Genomic DNA, 18,447 nt, shown 5'->3' on the forward strand with positions numbered 1-18,447 from the left:
TCGAATCCGACGCGAAACGTAACGTCCAAAGCCTCCTAATGACGATGGAACACTCAAATTGCGTCGAGATTCAATACATCGTCCTTCAGCCGACTTGTCTCCAAGGGTCTATTGCTGTCTCGAGCACCTTATGATCGATCTCCTGTGAGTCCAGATTTTCGAATCCTACGCAAAACTGATGGTTAATTGTAACGTTCAGGGCCTCCTAATGACGATGGAACACTCAAATTGCGTCGAGATTCAATACATCGTCCTTCAGCCGACTTGTCTCAAAGGGTCTATCGCTGCCTCGGGAACCATATGGTCTTCCTCCTTTGAGTCTAGATTTTCGAATCCGACGCTAAACTGATAGTTATTTGTAACGTTCTGGGCCTCCTAATAACGATGGAACACTCAAATTGCTTCGAGATTGAATACATCGGCCACCAGCCGACTTGTTTCATAGGGTCTTTTGCTGCCTGTGGCACCTTTTCATGTCAGTCTAGATTTTCGAATCCGACGCAAAACTGATAGTTAGTTGTAACGTGCAGGGCATCCTAATGTCGATGGAACACTGAAATTGCGTCGAGATTCAATACATCGTCCTCCAGCCGACTTGTCTCCTAGTGGATATTGCTGCCTCGGGAACCATATGGTCCGTCTCCTGTGAGTCTAGATTTTCGAATCCGACGCGAGACTGATAGTTAATTGTAACGTTCAGGGCCTCCTAATGACGATGGAACACTCAAATTGCGTCGAGATTCAACACATCGTCCTCCAGCGGACTTGTCTCCAAGGGTCTATTGCTGCGTCCAGCACTTTATGGTCGTTCTCCTGTAAGTCTAGATTGTCGAAACCGACGCAAAACTGATAGATACTTGTAACGTTCAGGGCCTCCTAATGACGATGGAACACTCAAATTTCGTCGAGACTCAGTTCATCGGCCTCCTGCCGACTTGTCTCCATGGGGATATTGCTGCCTCGGGCACCATATGGTCGTTCTCCGGTGAGTTTAGATTTTCGAATCCGACACATAACTGATAGTTAATTGTAACGTTCAGTTCCTCCTAATGACGATGGAACACTCAAATTGCGTCGAGATTCAATACATCGTCCGCCAGATGACTTGTCTCCAAGGGGATATTGCTCCCACGGGCACCATATGGTCCGTTTCCTTTGAGTCTAGATTTTCGAATCCGACGCGAAACTGATAGTTAATTGTGACGTCCAGGGCCTCCTAATAATGATGGAACACTCAAATTGCGTCGAGATTCAATACATCTTCCTTCAGCCGACTTGTCTCCAAGGGTCTACTGCTGCCTCGGGCATCTTATAGTCGTTCTACTGTGAGTCTAGATTTTCCGAATTCTACGCAAAACTGTAGGTTAATTGTAACGTTCAGGGCCTCCTAATGACGATGGAACACTCAAATTGCGTCGAGATTCAATACATCGTCCTTCAGCCGACTTGTCTCCAAGTGGATATTGTTGCCTCGGGAACCATATAGTCCGTCTCCTGTGAGTCTAGATTTTCGAATCCGACGCGAGACTGATAGTTAATTGTAACGTTCAGGGCCCCCTAATGACGATGGAACACTCAAATTGCGTCGAGATTCAATACATCGTCCTTCAGCCGACTTGCCTCCAAGGGTCTATTGCTGCCTCGGGCACCTTATGGTCGTTCTCCTTTGAATCTAGATTTTCGAATCCGACACGAAACTGATAGTTAATTGCAACGCTCAGGGCCTCCTAATGACGATGGAACACTCAAATTGCGTCGAGATTGAATACATCGGCCACCAGCCGACTTGTTTCATAGGGTCTATTGCTGCCTGTGGCACCTTCTCATGTCAGTCTAGATTTTCGAATCCGACGCAAAACTGATAGTTAATTGTAACGTGCAGGGCATCCTAATGACGATGGAACGCTCAAATTGCGTCGAGATTCAATACATCGTCCTCCAGAGGACTTGTTTCCTAGTGGATATTGCTGCCTCGGGAACCATATGGTCCGTCTCCTGTGAGTCTAGATTTTCGAATCCAAAGCGAGACTGATAGTTAATTGTAACGTTCAGGGCCTCCTAATGACGATGGAACACTCAAATTGCGTCGAGATTCAATACATCGTCCTCCAGCCGACTTGTCTCCAAGGGGATATTCCTCCCACGGGCACAATATGGTCCGTCTCCTGCGAGTCTAGATTTTCGAATACGACGCGAAACTAATAGTTAATTGTAACGTCCAGGGCCTCCTAATAATGATGGAACACTCAAATTGCGTCGAGACTCAATTCATCTTCCTTCAGCCGACTTGTCTCCAAGGGGCTATTGCTGCCTCGGGCACCTTATAGTCGTTCTCCTGTGAGTTTAGATTTTCCGAATCCTACGCAAAACTGATGATTAATTGTAACGTTCAGGGCCTCCCAATGACGATGGAACACTCAAAATGCGTCGAGATTTAATACATCGTCCTCCAGCCGACTTGTCTCCAAGTGCATATTGCTGCCTCGGGAACCATATGGTCCGTCTCCTGGTAGTCTAGATTTTCGAATCCGACGTGAAACTGATAGTTTATTGTAACGTTCAGGGCCTCCGAATGACGATGAAACACTCAAATTGCGTCGAGATTTAATACATCGTCCTCCAGCCGACTTGTCTCCAAGTGGATATTGCTGCCTCGGGAACCATATGGTCCGTCTCCTGTGAGTCTAGATTTTCGAATCCGACTCGAGACTGATAGTTTATTGTAACGTACAAGGCATCCTAATGACGATGGAACACTCAAATTGCGTCGAGAATGAATACATCGGCCACCAGCCGACTTGTTTCATAGGGTCTATTGCTGCCTGTGGCACCTTTTCATGTCAGTCTAGATTTTCGAATCCGACGCAAAACTGATAGTTAGTTGTAACGTGCAGGGCATCCTAATGACGATGGAACACTCAAATTGCGTCGAGATTCAATACATCGTCCTCCAGCCGACTTGTCTCCTAGTGGATATTGCTGCCTCGGCAACCATATGGTCAGTCTCCTGTAAGTCTAGATTGTCGAATCCGACGCAAAACTGATAGATACTTGTAACGTTCAGGGCCTCCTAATGCCGATGGAACACTCAAATTTCGTCGAGACTCAGTTCATCGGCCTCCTGCCGACTTGTCTCCATGGGGATATTGCTGCCTCGGGCACCATATTGTCGTTCTCCGGTGAGTTTAGATTTTCGAATCCGACACATAACTGATAGTTAATTGTAACGTTCAGTTCCTCCTAATGACGATGGAACACTCAAATTGCGTCGAGATACAATACATCGTCCTCCAGCCGACTTGTCTCCATGGGGATATTGCTCCCACGGGCACCATATGGTCCGTCTCCTGTGAGTCTAGATTTTCGAATCCGACGCGAAACTGATAGTTAATTGTGACGTCCAGGGCCTCCTAATAATGATGGAACACTCAAATTGCGTCGAGATTCAATACATCTTCCTTCAGCCGACTTGTCTCCAAGGGTCTACTGCTGCCTCGGGCATCTTATAGTCGTTCTACTGTGAGTCTAGATTTTCCGAATCCTACGCAAAACTGATGGTTAATTGTAACGTTCAGGGCCTCCTAATGACGATGGAACACTCAAATTGCGTCGAGATTCAATACATCGTCCTTCAGCCGACTTGTCTCCAAGTGGATATTGTTGCCTCGGGAACCATATAGTCCGTCTCCTGTGAGTCTAGATTTTCGAATCCGACGCGAGACTGATAGTTAATTGTAACGTTCAGGGCCCCCTAATGACGATGGAACACTCAAATTGCGTCGAGATTCAATACATCGTCCTTCAGCCGACTTGCCTCCAAGGGTCTATTGCTGCCTCGGGCACCTTATGGTCGTTCTCCTTTGAATCTAGATTTTCGAATCCGACACGAAACTGATAGTTAATTGCAACGTTCAGGGCCTCCTAATGACGATGGAACACTCAAATTGCGTCGAGATTGAATACATCGGCCACCAGCCGACTTGTTTCATAGGGTCTATTGCTACCTGTGGCACCTTCTCATGTCAGTCTAGATTTTCGAATCCGACGCAAAACTGATAGTTAATTGTAACGTGCAGGGCATCCTAATGACGATGGAACGCTCAAATTGCGTCGAGATTCAATACATCGTCCTCCAGAGGACTTGTTTCCTAGTGGATATTGCTGCCTCGGGAACCATATGGTCCGTCTCCTGTGAGTCTAGATTTTCGAATCCGACGCGAAACGGATAGTTAATTGTAACATTCAGGACCTTCTAATGACTATGGAACACTCGAATTGCGTCGAGATTCAATACACCGTCCTCCAGCCGACTTGTCTTCAAGCTTCTATTGCTGCCTCGGGCGCTTTATGGTCGTTCTCCTGTAAGTCTAGATTGTCGAATCCGACGCAAAACTGATAGATACTTTTAACGTTCAGGGCCTCCATATGACGATGGATCACTCAAATTGCGTCGAGATTCAATACATCGTCCTCCAGCCGACTTGTCTCCAAGGGGATATTCTTCCCACGGGCACAATATGGTCCGTCTCCTGCGAGTCTAGATTTTCGAATACGACGCGAAACTAATAGTTAATTGTAACGTCCAGGGCCTCCTAATAATGATGGAACACTCAAATTGCGTCGAGACTCAATTCATCTTCCTTCAGCCGACTTGTCTCCAAGGGGCTATTGCTGCCTCGGGCACCTTATAGTCGTTCTCCTGTGAGTTTAGATTTTCCGAATCCTACGCAAATCTGATGGTTAATTGTAACGTTCAGGGCCTCCCAATGACGATGGAACACTCAAAATGCGTCGAGATTTAATACATCGTCCTCCAGCCGACTTGTCTCCAAGTGCATATTGCTGCCTCGGGAACCATATGGTCCGTCTCCTGTGAGTCTAGATTTTCGAATCCGACGTGAAACTGATAGTTTATTGTAACGTTCAGGGCCTCCTAATGACGATGAAACACTCAAATTGCGTCGAGATTTAATACATCGTCCTCCAGCCGACTTGTCTCCAAGTGGATATTGCTGCCTCGGGAACCATATGGTCCGTCTCCTGTGAGTCTAGATTTTCGAATCCGACTCGAGACTGATAGTTTATTGTAACGTACAAGGCATCCTAATGACGATGGAACACTCAAATTTCGTCGAGATTCAATACATCGTCCTCCAGCCGACTTGTCTCCAAGGGGATATTGTTGCCTCGGGCACCATATGGTCCGTCTCCTGTGAGTCTAGATTTTCGAATCCGACGCGAGACTGATAGTTAATTGTAACGGTCAGGGCCTCCTAATGACAAAGGAACACTCTAATTGCGTCGAGATTCAATACATCGTCCTTCAGCCGACTTGTCTCCAAGTGGATATTGCTGCCTCGGGAACCATATGGTCCGTCTCCTGTGAGTCTAGATTATCGATTCCGACGCGGGACTGATAGTTAATTGTAACGTTCAGCGCCTCCTAATGACGATGGAACACTCAAATTGCGTCGAGATTCAATACATCGGCCACCAGCCGACTTGTCTCCAAGGGTCTATTGCTGTCTCGGGCACCTTATGATCGATCTCCTGTGAGTCTAGATTTTCGAATCCTACGCAAAACTGATGGTTAATTGTAACGTTCAGGGCCTCCTAATGACGATGGAACACTCAAATTGCGTCGAGATTCAATACATCGTCCTTCAGCCGACTTTTATCCAAGGGTCTATCGCTGCCTCGGGAACCATATGGTCGTTCTCCTTTGAGTCTACATTTTCGAATCCGACGCAAAACTGATAGTTATTTGTAACGTTCAGGGCCTCCTAATGACGATGGAACACTCAAATTGCGTCGAGATTGAATACATCGGCCACCAGCCGACTTGTTTCATAGGGTCTATTGCTGCCTGTGGCACCTTTTCATGTCAGTCTAGATTTTCGAATCCGACGCAAAACTGATAGTTAGTTGTAACGTGCAGGGCATCCTAATGACGATGGAACACTCAAATTGCGTCGAGATTCAATACATCGTCCTCCAGCCGACTTGTCTCCTAGTGGATATTGCTGCCTCGGCAACCATATGGTCAGTCTCCTGTGAGTCTAGATTTTCGAATCCGACGCGAGACTAATAGTTAATTGTAACGTTCAGGGCCTCCTAATGACGATGGAACACTCAAATTGCGTCGAGATTCAATACATCGTCCTCCAGCCGACTTGCCTCCAAGGGTCTATTGCTGCCTCGGGCACTTTATGGTCGTTCTCCTGTAAGTCTAGATTGTCGAATCCGACGCAAAACTGATAGGTACTTGTAACGTTCAGGGCCTCCTAATGCCGATGGAACACTCAAATTTCGTCGAGACTCAGTTCATCGGCCTCCTGCCGACTTGTCTCCATGGGGATATTGCTGCCTCGGGCACCATATTGTCGTTCTCCGGTGAGTTTAGATTTTCGAATCCGACACATAACTGATAGTTAATTGTAACGTTCAGTTCCTCCTAATGACGATGGAACACTCAAATTGCGTCGAGATACAATACATCGTCCTCCAGCCGACTCGTCTCCATAGGGATATTGCTCCCACGGGCACCATATGGTCCGTCTCCTGTGAGTCTAGATTTTCGAATCCGACGCGAAACTGATAGTAAATTGTAACTTCCAGGGCCTCCTAATAATGATGGAACACTCAAATTGCAACGAGATTCAATACATCTTCCTTCAGCCGACTTGTCTCCAAGGGTCTACTGCTGCCTCGGCCATCTTATAGTCGTTCTCCTGTGAATTTAGATTTTCGAATCCGGCGCGAAACTGATAGTTAATTGCGACGTTCAGGGCCTCCTAATGACGATGGAACACTCAAATTGCGTCGAGATTGAATACATCGGCCACCAGCCGACTTGTTTCATAGGGTCTATTGCTGCCTGTGGCACCTTCTCATGTCAGTCTAGATTTTCGAATCCGATGCAAAACTGATAGTTAATTGTAACGTGCAGGGCACCCTAATGACGATGGAACACTCTAATTGCGTCGAGATTCAATACATTGTCCTCCAGAGGACTAGTTTCCTAGTGGATATTGCTGCCTCGGGAACCATATGGTCCGTCTCCTGTGAGTCTAGATTTTCGAATCCAAAGCGAGACTGATAGTTAATTGTAACGTTCAGGGCCTCCTAATGACGATGGAACACTCAAATTGCGTCGAGATTCAATACATCGTCCTCCAGCCGACTTGCCTCCAAGGGTCTATTGCTGCCTCGGGCACTTTATGGTCGTTCTCCTGTAAGTCTAGATTGTCGAATCCGACGCATAACTGATAGATACTTGTAACGTTCAGGGTCTCCTAATGACGATGGAACACTCAAATTTCGTCGAGACTCAGTTCATCGGCCTCCTGCCGACTAGTCTCCATGGGGATTTTGCTGCCTCGGGCACCATATGGTCGTTCTCCGGTGAGTTTAGATTTTCGAATCCGACACATAACTGATAGTTAATTGTAACGTTCAGTTCCTCCTAATGACGATGGAACACTCAATTTGCGTCGAGATTCAATACATCGTCCTCCAGCCGACTTGTCTCCAAGGGGATACTGCTCCCACGGGCACCATATTGTCCGTCTCCTGTGAGTCTAGATTTTCGAATCCGACGCGAAACTGATAGTTAATTGTAACGTCCAGGGCCTCCTAATAATGATGGAACACTCAAATTGCGTCGAGATTCAATACATCTTCCTTCAGCCGACTTGTCTCCAAGGGTCTACTGCTGAATCGGGCATCTTATAGTCGTTCTCCTGTGAGTCTAGATTTTCCAAAACCTACGCAAAACTGATGGTTAATTGTAACGTTCAGGGCCTCCTAATGACGATGGAACACTCAAATTGCGTCGAGATTCAATACATCGTCCTTCAGCCGACTTGCCTCCAAGTGGATATTGTTGCCTCGGGAACCATATGGTCCGTCTCCTGTGAGTCTAGATTTTCGAATCCGACGCGAGACTGATAGTTAATTGTAACGTTCAGGGCCCCCTAATGACGATGGAACACTCAAATTGCGTCGAGATTCAATACATCGTCCTCCAGCCGACTTGCCTCCAAGGGTCTATTGCTGCCTCGGGCACTTTATGGTTGTTCTCCTGTAAGTCTAGATTGTCGAATCCGACGCAAAACTGATAGATACTTGTAACGTTCAGGGCCTCCTAATGACGATGGAACACTCAAATCTCGTCGAGACTCAGTTCATCGGCCTCCTGCCGACTAGTCTCCATGGGGATATTGCTGCCTCGGGAACCATATTGTCCGTCTCCTGTGAGTCTAGATTTTCGAATCCGACGCGAAACTGATAGTTAATTGTAACGTCCAGGGCCTCCTAATGATGATGGAACACTCAAATTGCGTCGAGATTCAATACATCTTCCTTCAGCCGACTTGTCTCCAAGGGTCTACTGCTGCCACGGGCATCTTATAGTCGTTCTCCTGTGAGTCTAGATTTTCCAAATCCTACGCAAAACTGATAGTTAATTGTAACGTTCAGGGCCCCCTAATGACGATGGAACACTCAAATTGCGTCGAGATTCAATACATCGTCCTTCAGCCGACTTGCCTCCAAGGGTCTATTGCTGCCTCGGGCACCTTATGGTCGTTCTCCTTTGAATCTAGATTTTCGAATCCGACACGAAACTGATAGTTAATTGCAACGTTCAGGGCCTCCTAATGACGATGGAACACTCAAATTGCGTCGAGATTGAATACATCGGCCACCAGCCGACTTGTTTCATAGGGTCTATTGCTACCTGTGGCACCTTCTCATGTCAGTCTAGATTTTCGAATCCGACGCAAAACTGATAGTTAATTGTAACGTGCAGGGCATCCTAATGACGATGGAACGCTCAAATTGCGTCGAGATTCAATACATCGTCCTCCAGAGGACTTGTTTCCTAGTGGATATTGCTGCCTCGGGAACCATATGGTCCGTCTCCTGTGAGTCTAGATTTTCGAATCCGACGCGAAACGGATAGTTAATTGTAACATTCAGGACCTTCTAATGACTATGGAACACTCGAATTGCGTCGAGATTCAATACACCGTCCTCCAGCCGACTTGTCTTCAAGCTTCTATTGCTGCCTCGGGCGCTTTATGGTCGTTCTCCTGTAAGTCTAGATTGTCGAATCCGACGCAAAACTGATAGATACTTTTAACGTTCAGGGCCTCCATATGACGATGGATCACTCAAATTGCGTCGAGATTCAATACATCGTCCTCCAGCCGACTTGTCTCCAAGGGGATATTCTTCCCACGGGCACAATATGGTCCGTCTCCTGCGAGTCTAGATTTTCGAATACGACGCGAAACTAATAGTTAATTGTAACGTCCAGGGCCTCCTAATAATGATGGAACACTCAAATTGCGTCGAGACTCAATTCATCTTCCTTCAGCCGACTTGTCTCCAAGGGGCTATTGCTGCCTCGGGCACCTTATAGTCGTTCTCCTGTGAGTTTAGATTTTCCGAATCCTACGCAAATCTGATGGTTAATTGTAACGTTCAGGGCCTCCCAATGACGATGGAACACTCAAAATGCGTCGAGATTTAATACATCGTCCTCCAGCCGACTTGTCTCCAAGTGCATATTGCTGCCTCGGGAACCATATGGTCCGTCTCCTGTGAGTCTAGATTTTCGAATCCGACGTGAAACTGATAGTTTATTGTAACGTTCAGGGCCTCCTAATGACGATGAAACACTCAAATTGCGTCGAGATTTAATACATCGTCCTCCAGCCGACTTGTCTCCAAGTGGATATTGCTGCCTCGGGAACCATATGGTCCGTCTCCTGTGAGTCTAGATTTTCGAATCCGACTCGAGACTGATAGTTTATTGTAACGTACAAGGCATCCTAATGACGATGGAACACTCAAATTTCGTCGAGATTCAATACATCGTCCTCCAGCCGACTTGTCTCCAAGGGGATATTGTTGCCTCGGGCACCATATGGTCCGTCTCCTGTGAGTCTAGATTTTCGAATCCGACGCGAGACTGATAGTTAATTGTAACGGTCAGGGCCTCCTAATGACAAAGGAACACTCTAATTGCGTCGAGATTCAATACATCGTCCTTCAGCCGACTTGTCTCCAAGTGGATATTGCTGCCTCGGGAACCATATGGTCCGTCTCCTGTGAGTCTAGATTATCGATTCCGACGCGGGACTGATAGTTAATTGTAACGTTCAGCGCCTCCTAATGACGATGGAACACTCAAATTGCGTCGAGATTCAATACATCGGCCACCAGCCGACTTGTCTCCAAGGGTCTATTGCTGTCTCGGGCACCTTATGATCGATCTCCTGTGAGTCTAGATTTTCGAATCCTACGCAAAACTGATGGTTAATTGTAACGTTTAGGGCCTCCTAATGACGATGGAACACTCAAATTGCGTCGAGATTCAATACATCGTCCTTCAGCCGACTTTTATCCAAGGGTCTATCGCTGCCTCGGGAACCATATGGTCGTTCTCCTTTGAGTCTACATTTTCGAATCCGACGCAAAACTGATAGTTATTTGTAACGTTCAGGGCCTCCTAATGACGATGGAACACTCAAATTGCGTCGAGATTGAATACATCGGCCACCAGCCGACTTGTTTCATAGGGTCTATTGCTGCCTGTGGCACCTTTTCATGTCAGTCTAGATTTTCGAATCCGACGCAAAACTGATAGTTAGTTGTAACGTGCAGGGCATCCTAATGACGATGGAACACTCAAATTGCGTCGAGATTCAATACATCGTCCTCCAGCCGACTTGTCTCCTAGTGGATATTGCTGCCTCGGCAACCATATGGTCAGTCTCCTGTGAGTCTAGATTTTCGAATCCGACGCGAGACTAATAGTTAATTGTAACGTTCAGGGCCTCCTAATGACGATGGAACACTCAAATTGCGTCGAGATTCAATACATCGTCCTCCAGCCGACTTGCCTCCAAGGGTCTATTGCTGCCTCGGGCACTTTATGGTCGTTCTCCTGTAAGTCTAGATTGTCGAATCCGACGCAAAACTGATAGGTACTTGTAACGTTCAGGGCCTCCTAATGCCGATGGAACACTCAAATTTCGTCGAGACTCAGTTCATCGGCCTCCTGCCGACTTGTCTCCATGGGGATATTGCTGCCTCGGGCACCATATTGTCGTTCTCCGGTGAGTTTAGATTTTCGAATCCGACACATAACTGATAGTTAATTGTAACGTTCAGTTCCTCCTAATGACGATGGAACACTCAAATTGCGTCGAGATACAATACATCGTCCTCCAGCCGACTCGTCTCCATAGGGATATTGCTCCCACGGGCACCATATGGTCCGTCTCCTGTGAGTCTAGATTTTCGAATCCGACGCGAAACTGATAGTAAATTGTAACTTCCAGGGCCTCCTAATAATGATGGAACACTCAAATTGCAACGAGATTCAATACATCTTCCTTCAGCCGACTTGTCTCCAAGGGTCTACTGCTGCCTCGGCCATCTTATAGTCGTTCTCCTGTGAATTTAGATTTTCGAATCCGGCGCGAAACTGATAGTTAATTGCGACGTTCAGGGCCTCCTAATGACGATGGAACACTCAAATTGCGTCGAGATTGAATACATCGGCCACCAGCCGACTTGTTTCATAGGGTCTATTGCTGCCTGTGGCACCTTCTCATGTCAGTCTAGATTTTCGAATCCGATGCAAAACTGATAGTTAATTGTAACGTGCAGGGCACCCTAATGACGATGGAACACTCTAATTGCGTCGAGATTCAATACATTGTCCTCCAGAGGACTAGTTTCCTAGTGGATATTGCTGCCTCGGGAACCATATGGTCCGTCTCCTGTGAGTCTAGATTTTCGAATCCAAAGCGAGACTGATAGTTAATTGTAACGTTCAGGGCCTCCTAATGACGATGGAACACTCAAATTGCGTCGAGATTCAATACATCGTCCTCCAGCCGACTTGCCTCCAAGGGTCTATTGCTGCCTCGGGCACTTTATGGTCGTTCTCCTGTAAGTCTAGATTGTCGAATCCGACGCATAACTGATAGATACTTGTAACGTTCAGGGTCTCCTAATGACGATGGAACACTCAAATTTCGTCGAGACTCAGTTCATCGGCCTCCTGCCGACTAGTCTCCATGGGGATTTTGCTGCCTCGGGCACCATATGGTCGTTCTCCGGTGAGTTTAGATTTTCGAATCCGACACATAACTGATAGTTAATTGTAACGTTCAGTTCCTCCTAATGACGATGGAACACTCAATTTGCGTCGAGATTCAATACATCGTCCTCCAGCCGACTTGTCTCCAAGGGGATACTGCTCCCACGGGCACCATATTGTCCGTCTCCTGTGAGTCTAGATTTTCGAATCCGACGCGAAACTGATAGTTAATTGTAACGTCCAGGGCCTCCTAATAATGATGGAACACTCAAATTGCGTCGAGATTCAATACATCTTCCTTCAGCCGACTTGTCTCCAAGGGTCTACTGCTGAATCGGGCATCTTATAGTCGTTCTCCTGTGAGTCTAGATTTTCCAAAACCTACGCAAAACTGATGGTTAATTGTAACGTTCAGGGCCTCCTAATGACGATGGAACACTCAAATTGCGTCGAGATTCAATACATCGTCCTTCAGCCGACTTGCCTCCAAGTGGATATTGTTGCCTCGGGAACCATATGGTCCGTCTCCTGTGAGTCTAGATTTTCGAATCCGACGCGAGACTGATAGTTAATTGTAACGATAAGGGCCCCCTAATGACGATGGAACACTCAAATTGCGTCGAGATTCAATACATCGTCCTCCAGCCGACTTGCCTCCAAGGGTCTATTGCTGCCTCGGGCACTTTATGGTTGTTCTCCTGTAAGTCTAGATTGTCGAATCCGACGCAAAACTGATAGATACTTGTAACGTTCAGGGCCTCCTAATGACGATGGAACACTCAAATCTCGTCGAGACTCAGTTCATCGGCCTCCTGCCGACTAGTCTCCATGGGGATATTGCTGCCTCGGGAACCATATTGTCCGTCTCCTGTGAGTCTAGATTTTCGAATCCGACGCGAAACTGATAGTTAATTGTAACGTCCAGGGCCTCCTAATGATGATGGAACACTCAAATTGCGTCGAGATTCAATACATCTTCCTTCAGCCGACTTGTCTCCAAGGGTCTACTGCTGCCACGGGCATCTTATAGTCGTTCTCCTGTGAGTCTAGATTTTCCAAATCCTACGCAAAACTGATGGTTAATTGTAACGTTCAGGGCCTCCTAATGACGATGGAACACTCAAATTGCGTCGAGATTCAATACATCGTCCTTCAGCCGACTTGTCTCCAAGAGTCCATTGCTGCCTCGGGCACCTTATGGTCGTTCTCCTTTGAATCTAGATTTTTGAATCCGACGCGAAACTGATAGTTAATTGCAACGTTCAGGGCCTCCTAATGACGATGAAACACTCAAATTGCGTCGAGATTCAATACATCGTCCTCCAGCCGACTTGCCTCCAAGGGTCTATTGCTGCCTCGGGCACTTTATGGTCGTTCTCCTGTAAGTCTACATTGTCGAATCCGACGCAAAACTGATAGATACTTGTAACGTTAAGGCCTCCTAATGACGATGGAACACTCAAATTTCGTCGAGACTCAGTTCATCGGCCTCCTGCCGACTAGTCTCCATGGGGATTTTGCTGCCTCGGGCACCATATGGTCGTTCTCCGGTGAGTTTAGATTTTCGAATCCGACACATAACTGATAGTTAATTGTAACGCTCAGTTCCTCCTAATGACGATGGAACACTCAAATTGCGTCGAGATACAATACATCGTCCTCCAGCCGACTTGTCTCCAAGGGGATATTGCTCCCACGGGCACCATATGGTCCGTCTCCTGTTAGTCTAGATTTTCGAATCCGACGCGAAACTGATAGTAAATTGTAACGTCCAGAACCTCCTAATAATAATGGAACACTCAAATTGCGTCGAGATTCAATACATCTTCCTTCAGCCGACTTGTCTCCAAGGGTCTACTGCTGCCTCGGGCATCTTATAGTCGCTCTCCTGTGAGTCTAGATTTTCCGAATCCTACGCAAACGTGATGGTTAATTGTAACGTTCAGGGCCTCCTAATGACGATGGAACACTCAAATGCGTCGAGATTCAATACAGCGTCCTTCAGCCGACTTGTCTCCAAGTGGATATTGTTGCCTCGGGAACCATATGGTCCATCTCCTGTGAGTCTAGATTTTCGAATCCGACGCGAGACTGATAGTTAATTGTAACTTTCAGGGCCCCCTGATGACGATGGAACACTCAAATTGCGTCGAGATTCAATACATCGTCCTTCAGCCGACTTGTCTCCAAGGGTCTATTGCTGCCTCGGGCACTTTATGGTCGTTCTCCTTTGAATCTAGATTTTCGAATCCGACGCGAAACTGATAGTTAATTGCAACTTTCAGGGCCTCCTAATGACGATGGATCACTCAAATTGCGTCGAGATTGAATACATCGGCCACCAGCCGACTTGTTTCATTGGGTCTGTTGCTGCCTGTGGCACCTTCTCATGTCAGTCTAGATTTTCGAATCCGACGCAAAACTGATAGTTAATTGTAACGTGCAGGGCATCCTAATGACGATGGAACACTCTAATTGCGTCGATATTCAATACATCGTCCTCCAGAGGACTAGTTTCCTAGTGGATATTGCTGCCTCGGGAACCATATGGTCCGTCTCCTGTGAGTCTAGATTTTCGAAACCAAAGCGAGACTGATAGTTAATTGTAACGTTCAGGGATTCCTAATGACGATGGAACACTCAAATTGCGTCGAGATTCAATACATCGTCCTCCAGCCGACTTGCCTCCAAGGGTCTATTGCTGCCTCGGGCACTTTATGGTCGTTCTCCTGTAAGTCTAGATTGTCGAATCCGACGCAAAACTGATAGATACTTGTAACGTTCAGGGCCTCCTAATGACGATGGAACACTCAAATTTCGTCGAGACTCAGTTCATCGGCCTCCTGCCGACTAGTCTCCATGGGGATTTTGCTGCCTCGGGCACCATATGGTCGTTCTCCGGTGAGTTTAGATTTTCGAATCCGACACATAACTGATAGTTAATTGTAACGTTCAGTTCCTCCTAATGACGATGGAACACTCAAATTGCGTCGAGATTCAATACATCGTCCTCCAGCCGACTTGTCTCCAAGGGGATACTGCTCCCACGGGCACCATATTGTCCGTCTCCTGTGAGTCTAGATTTTCGAATCCGACGCGAAACTGATAGTTAATTGTAACGTCCAGGGCCTCCTAATAATGATGGAACACTCAAATTGCGCCGAGATTCAATACATCTTCCTTCAGCCGACTTGTCTCCAAGGGTCTTCTGCTGCCTCGGGCATCTTATAGTCGTTCTCCTGTGAGTCTAGATTTTCCAAATCCTACGCAAAACTGATGGTTAATTGTAACGTTCAGGGCCTCCTAATGACGATGGAACACTCAAATTGCGTCGAGATTCAATACATCGTCCTTCAGCCGACTTGTCTCCAAGTGGATATTGTTGCCTCGGGAACCATATGGTCCGTCTCCTGTGAGTCTAGATTTTCGAATCCGACGCGATTCTGATAGTTAATTGTAACGTTAAAGGCCCCCTAATGACGATGGAACACTCAAATTGCGTCGAGATTCAATACATCGTCCTTCAGACGACTTGTCTCCAAGAATCTATTGCTGCCTCGGGCACCTTATGGTCGTTCTCCTTTGAATCTAGATTTTCGAATCCGACGCGAAACTGATAGTTAATTGCAACGTTCAGGGCCTCCTAATGACGATGGAACACTCAAATTGCGTCGAGATTGAATACATCGGCCACCAGCCGACTTGTTTCATAGGGTCTATCGCTGCCTGTGGCACCTTCTCATGTCAGTCTAGATTTTCGAATCCGACGCAAAACTGATAGTTAATTGTAACGTGCAGGGCATCCTAATGAGGATGGAACACTCAAATTGCGTCGAGATTCAATACATCGTCCTCCAGAGAACTTGTTTCCTAGTGGATATTGCTGCCTCGGGAACCATATGGTCCGTCTCCTGTGAGTCCAGATTTTCGAATCCAAAGCGAGACTGATAGTTAATTGCAACGTTCAGGGCCTCCTAATGACGATGGAACACTCAAATTGCGTCGAGATTCAATACATCGTCCTTCAGCCGACTTGTCTCCAAGGGTCTATTGCTGCCTCGGGCACCTTATTGTCGTTCTCCTTTGAATCTAGATTTTTGAATCCGACGCGAAACTGATGGTTAATTGCAACGTTCAGGGCCTCCTAATGACGATGGAAAACTCAAATTGCGTCGAGATTGAATTCATCGGCCACCAGCCGACTTGTTTCATAGGGTCTATTGCTGAATGTGGCACCTTCTCATGTCAGTCTAGATTTTCGAATCTGACGCAAAACTGATAGTTAATTGTAACGTGCAGGGCATCCTAATGACGATGGAACACTCTAATTGCGTCGAGATTCAATACATCGTCCTCCAGAGGACTAGTTTCCTAGTGGATATTGCTGCCTCGGGAACCATATGGTCTGTCTCCTGTGAGTCTAGATTTTCGAATCCAAAGCGAGACTGATAGTTAATTGTAACGTTCAGGGCCTCCTAATGACGATGGAACACTCAAATTGCGTCGAGACTCAATACATCGTCCTCCAGCCGACTTGCCTCCAAGGGTCTATTGCTGCCTCGGGCACATTATGGTCGTTCTCCTGTAAGTCTAGATTGTCGAATCCGACGGAAAACTGATAGATACTTGTAACGTTCAGGGCCTCCTAATGACGATGGGACACTCAAATTTCTTCGAGACTCAGTTCATCGGCCTCCTGCCGACTTGTCTCCATGGGGATATTGCTGCCTCGGGCACCATATGGTCGTTCTCCGGTGAGTTTAGATTTTCGAATCCGACACATAACTGATAGCTAATTGTAACGTTCAGTTCCTCCTAATGACGATGGAACACTCAAATTGCGACGAGATACAATACATCGTCCTCCAGCCGACTTCTCTCCAAGGGGATATTGCTCCCACGGGCACCATATGGCCCGTCTCCTGTGAGTCTAGATTTTCGAATCCGACGCGAAACTGATAGTAAATTGTAACGTCCAGGGCCTCCTAATAATGATGGAACACTCAAATTGCGTCGAGATTCAATACATCTTCCTTCAGCCGACTTGTCTCCAAGGGTCTACTGCTGCCTCGGGCATCTTATAGTCGTTCTCCTGTGGGTCTAGATTTTCCGAATCCTACGCAAAAGTGATGGTTAATTGTAACGTTCAGGGCCTCCTAATGACGATGGAACACTCAAATTGCGTCGAGATTCAATACATCGTCCTTCAGCCGACTTGTCTCCAAGTGGATATTGTTGCCTCGGGAACCATATGGTCCGTCTCCTGTGAGTCTAGATTTTCGAATCCGACGCGAGACTGATAGTTAATTGTAACGTTCAGGGCCCCCTAATGACGATGGAACACTCAAATTGCGTCGAGATTCAGTACATCGTCCTTCAGCCGACTTGTCTCCAAGGGTCTATTGCTGCCTCGGGCACCTTATGGTCGTTCTCCTTTGAATCTAAATTTTCGAATCCGACGCGAAACTGATAGTTAATTGCAACGTTCAGGGCCTCCTAATGACGATGGAACACTCAATTTGCGTCGAGATTCAATACATCGTCCTCCAGCCGACTTGTCTTCAAGGGGATACTGCTCCCACGGGCACCATATTGTCCGTCTCCTGTGAGTCTAGATTTTCGAATCCGACGCGAAACTGATAGTTAATTGTAACGTCCAGGGCCTCCTAATAATGATGGAATACTCAAATTGCGTCGAGATTCAATACATCTTCCTTCAGCCGACTTGTCTCCAAGGGTCTACTGCTGCCTCGGACATCTTATAGTCGTTCTCCTGTGAGTCTAGATTTTCCAAATCCTACGCAATACTGATGGTTAATTGTAACGTTCAGGGCCTCCTAATGACGATGGAACACTCAAATTGCGTCGAGATTCAATACATCGTCCTTCAGCCGACTTGTCTCCAAGTGGATATTGTTGCCTCTGGAACCATATGGTCCGTCTCCTGTGAGTCTAGATTTTCGAATCCGACGCGAGACTGATAGTTAATTGTAACGTTCAAGGCCCCCTAATGACGATGGAACACTCAAATTGCATCGAGATTCAATACATCGTCCTTCAGCCGACTTGTCTCCAAGAGTCCATTGCTGCTTTGGGCACCTTATGGTCGTTCTCCTTTGAATCTAGATTTTCGAATCCGACGCGAAACTGATAGTTAATTGCAACGTTCAGGGCCTCCTAATGACGATGGAACACTCAAATTGCGTCGAGATTGAATACATCGGCCACCAGCCGACTTGTTTCATAGGGTCTATTGCTGCCTGTGGCACCTTCTCATGTCAGTCTAGATTTTCGAATCCGACGCAAAACTGATAGTTAATTGTATT

The sequence above is a fragment of the Schistocerca serialis genome, unplaced genomic scaffold (assembly GCF_023864345.2).
Source record: "Schistocerca serialis cubense isolate TAMUIC-IGC-003099 unplaced genomic scaffold, iqSchSeri2.2 HiC_scaffold_1362, whole genome shotgun sequence".
Lineage (NCBI taxonomy): Eukaryota > Metazoa > Arthropoda > Insecta > Orthoptera > Acrididae > Schistocerca > Schistocerca serialis.